The sequence below is a fragment of the Lactuca virosa genome, chromosome 8 (genome assembly GCF_052849685.1).
Source record: "Lactuca virosa cultivar CGN04683 chromosome 8, Lactuca_virosa_CGN04683_v6, whole genome shotgun sequence".
NCBI classification, from domain to species: domain Eukaryota; kingdom Viridiplantae; phylum Streptophyta; class Magnoliopsida; order Asterales; family Asteraceae; genus Lactuca; species Lactuca virosa.
The window spans coordinates 59,107,211-59,112,138 of NC_136433.1; positions in this window are offsets into that span (position 1 = coordinate 59,107,211).

Consider the following 4,928-nt stretch of genomic DNA (forward strand, 5'->3'; position numbering starts at 1 on the left):
CTGACTACTCAACTTCTGATAACTCGAGGTTCCCACTAGAAAACATAATCATAGACCCAATTATCCATGCAGATCACTTATACTTGGCCAAGGCTTAGATGATCCTTCAAGAGGGAGACTTACCCCGTAACGGTGAGTACTTGGACAAGAGCTGTGCAACAGGGTCAAATTCATTACTCTGAGATTATTTAATCCCACTGCGAGTGACTTAGCATCACACAAGCAATCAGTTAGTCCATCCATACATGAAGCCCTAAAACACTAATACTGCCCAAAACACTGAAACTGCCTGAAACAACATGCTGCCACATGCCTGCTTTCCAAAATCCACCTAGACCTCCCTGGTCTCAATCCGTTCGCCAGGCATCTGAAATACTGGGTTCCTACCTGGTTACTGAGCCAAAGGCTCCCATAGAGTCGCCCTTCGCAACTTCCAAACGAAATCCCCATCTTTTAATAGTTGCCACTAGTTATCGTGCCATTGTGGCTCTAACGACCTTCTGATCTAACTGATCAGGTCCATACGTCGAGTCCTGACGTCACCAAATCCAAGGCTAAAAGTGATTGCCACATGACCAAGGGTAGCCTTATATCACAAACGACCTTATACGATCCATTGCTTCCTTGATCCCATGACTGTAGTGGCGTTCCTACGATCTTATCACTGGCTCAACTAGGTCTAATAAATCTGGGGAAGTCCGTAAACCAATCCGTGGATTTGCCACGCCCTCACTGCTGCACCCGAAATGGTGGTTACTACTGTTCCTTTTGCGATCTAGCAACACTCCCATGCTATCTACCAACCTAGTGAATACTACGGCTACACCCGCAGTCTTACAACACTCTAACACTATCTGTCGACCTTGTGAATGCTACGGCTACACCCGTAGACTTACACCACTCTAACACTATCTGTCAACCTTGTGAATGCTATGGCTACACCCGCAGACTTACAACACTCTAACACTATCTGTCAACCTTGTGAATGCTATGGCTACACCTACAGACTTACAACACTTCCTCACACTATCTGGATGCTAGTGAATGCTACGGCTATCCCGCAGTCTCACAACACTTTCCACGATGTCTCAATCGCCGATTACCAATCCGAACACATCCAACGCCGAACACACACTCGACCTAACACTCAACTGAACTTGAGTACTAACGGGACCTCTAACCTGGTCCCCGAAACCTGTTGTCCGGTGCCAAGGAAAAAGTGTGAACCAAATGCTGGAACGTTTTCCGAACTTCCAACTCACACTATCCTCAATCCATACAGCCGCTTGGGCTGTCTTCCTTCCTGACAAGGATGCGAAACTTATCCCAGTTTCAAAACTGCTCCTGCTTCTGAATCCTTGAAGATTCTCCCCCACTTAGATTCGACTAAGTCTTCACAATATATGAAAACTGAAGAATTCCCAACAATACTGATAACTGCAGATGTTTGAAATGATACCACACTCGAATCTTGAAGACTGAAAGACATATGCTCCCACCAATACCTCAACAACGAGTCACTTTCCTTGGCGCTTCCATCAGCCAATCAATAACGGTTACTAGGACCACCGAATCTTGTCGATGCTGGATAACCATCCTGCGGAACCCTGACTGCAGACCTTCCATAGAACACCCCTGACCCGATCTCGACCATAAACCAAGATGACACTATACACTCCCAACCCGCAATTAGGGAAATGACCTTTCACTACCCACTAATAATTCTCGGTATTCAATTGGCATATGACGTCTCTTGAAAATATAATTCAAACACAGACATAGGATAAACCCAGAGTTACACTTACTCAAACCCTTGGAACGAAAAACTCTATCGTGCAGTTTCCCGTACGTGCTGCACTGAATCCGGCCCTGCTGGCCTCTCAAAAGCTGATCCAAAATCTTGGGTCTCTTCCCAAGACCCTACAATATATGCAACTGATCTGGTTCCCTCTTCCCAATGTGCTCCAAGTCAATATCCCGTTCTCGGGCTCTAGGAGTCGTATCATTCCGGGTCTCGCACCCTGAGATACTCATGATCTCCCTGATATCATTCCGCGATATGTTATGATACCTTACCTTCTTTAATTTCCTCATATGCTGCATATTGCGGTACCAAATAAGCTCTCTCCCGAATCTTGGTAGTAATCTATGCCACAGTCTCATTAGTCTGGCGGAGATCTAGAACTCTCGCGCCAACTGCTATGCCTCAATTGCCTGGGCGAACTCTGCCCGAAATCTGGTCGAAAAGTCATCCCATGACATAGCATCAACCACTTCATCACCCAACTCACTACCAACCTCTTCCCACTAATCAAATGCCCTGTCCCTCAGGAGGCAGGAAGCAAGTTAGACCTTGTCCCCTCTTGGGACAACGACTGGTACAAAAAGCGTTGGCGACATCTGTCAACCATATGCTGCTAGCAATGGGGTCCTTAGACCCATGATAATATGGAGCTTCATAAGCTCTGAACTCCCGGAACATCAACGTACGCGTTCCTATCTTGGTCGCCATTTCGGTGCGGAATACACCCAACCTCTCATCACAAATCTCCACAATGCCCTCCTTGACCGTACTAAAGATCACAGGAGTCTGGTCAATGATACTGCGCGTAATCTCAGATGGAATGAACTCCCTCATCTGATCATCGAGCTGCCCGGCTCTAGAGTCCGAGCTTGATCCCTTGCCGGCACCAGATCTGCCATCTGGTCTACCACGTAGCGTCACCATACTCAAGTATACTATAACAATATCAGAATACTCATCATAAATCGAGGGATCACATCCACTTCAAGTTCCCTAGTTTTATCTCAGCCTTCCTTGATTCGAGTACGGATCCTCTGCTTTCAGTAGTACGTGCCCATACTACCTTCCACATCTATCCGTACTTTCCTCAAGAACTTCCTTGACTCCACCAAGTCCCTTCTACTGCTACTGCTGTTCTCATGCTAATCTCATCCTAGGCTTGCCTTATGGAAATCACCAACCCACTCTCCTCCATCAGCTACATAAGAAGTCCCTGCTATCTCTCCCTAACTAGCTCGCGAATACCATTACATATCACTAAGACTAGATAATTCTTCGAATGAGAGGTTCTACCCTACAACGGTTGGACTCAAACAAGAGCTGCAAAATAGAGCTAAACCTAACCTTCTAAAATTATTTAGTCCTCGCAATATGTAACTTAACATATTCGTTCACTAGTTAGTTAGAGATAACTAAAACTCCTAAAAGCACAAAGCAAGCAGCATTCGAGCATTGAGTACACATAATCAAGCATATCCTAATCAAGCCATAATATCACTGACTAATCTGTACTAGCATGCAATTCATAAAGCTGATACACACATATAATAGGCACATAAGGCATCCTTCCTAGATCCTTATCCCTAATCTAGCATGCAGTTCTCATAAGCATATCATAACATAAACTTGTATGGGTAATTTGGGAGTACTTACTTGAGCTCGACTGATTGCATGCACCACACCCTTTTCTCTTTTCAAAATTCTTTTCTCTTTTCGAAATTCTTTTCTCTTTTCAAAGTTCTTTTCTCTTTTCAAAGTTCCTTTTTATAAAAATGATTTTCTTTTGAAATTTTTTATACCAAGTCCTCAGTTTGAGTTCAGACACACCCAAGAGTGTGCCCGAATCCCTCAAACCTAGGCTCTGATACCAACTTGAAACATCCCAAAAATACGGTCCAAAAATTTCATTTTCAAGTCAATAACAAAACCATAGTTAACAATCCATCACATAAAATCATAAGTCATGTACCTCGAATATCAAAAACATTTGTCAAACATATCAGAGTAAAGACATCCCAGGCTGAATAAATAGTGTGTGCACTGCAGTCATCCCGAGCTCTTCCCTTTGCTACCGATAGTACCTGAAACCAAAACTGAAAACTGTAAGCACGAAGCTTAGTGAGTCTCCCCAAACTACCACATACCATACACATATCATATAACATGCAACTAGGAGATACAAGCCTTTCCCACACTCAAGGAGATACGGGCCCCCACCCACACTCGACTAACTATGAGATACAGGCCTCTCCCACACTCTGCTAACTAGGAGATACGGGCCTCGCCTATACTCAGCTGGCTAGGAGGTACGGGCCTTGCCCACGCTCTGTTATCCGGGATATACGGGCCCCCGCCCACACTCCACTAACTAAACGTACATACAAGTATCACACAGACAACAAGTATAACCATAATCTACAAATTATGTCCTATATACATACTCAAATAATGCTATGAGATACGGGCCCCGCCCACACACAACTAATAATGAGATACGAGCCTCACCCACACTCTATGAGATACGAGCCCCACCCACACTCGACTAACTAGGAGATACGGGCCCCACCCACACTCTGCTGACAATGAGATAGGGGCCTCGCCCATACTCACATTCCTAACAACACATACATGTATCACAGAGACAACAAGTATAGCAATCCAACAATCTGACTGATATCTATACTCAAGTAATAATGAGATACGGGCCCCACCCACACTCAGTGTTCCTATCAAGAACATACAAACTACACGGGCCGGCATTGGTGCCTTTGACCCGTTCAAATCAGGAGGAAATTCACCTCTCACTGCTGCAGTCCCGCATATAATTCTCTGGCTGTTGGCTGACAAGTCCCCGAACTGTCAATCGTCAAAACAAACCCAATTAACCATTTGGGTTTAAATGCATAATCATAAATTCACACTTGGGGTAAAAGGACCATTTACCCCTAACATAATTTGGTTAAAAACCAAGGCCCAACTCATACTCTAAAGGTCCAAAAGTCAAATAATCAACCAAGGCTCAACATATGGCCCAATTTTCCAAATTGGGCCCAAACCTCTACATGGTCTTAAATTAAGGCCCAACCATTTATTCTATTCCAAACACTTGGCATTCCGATGGTCC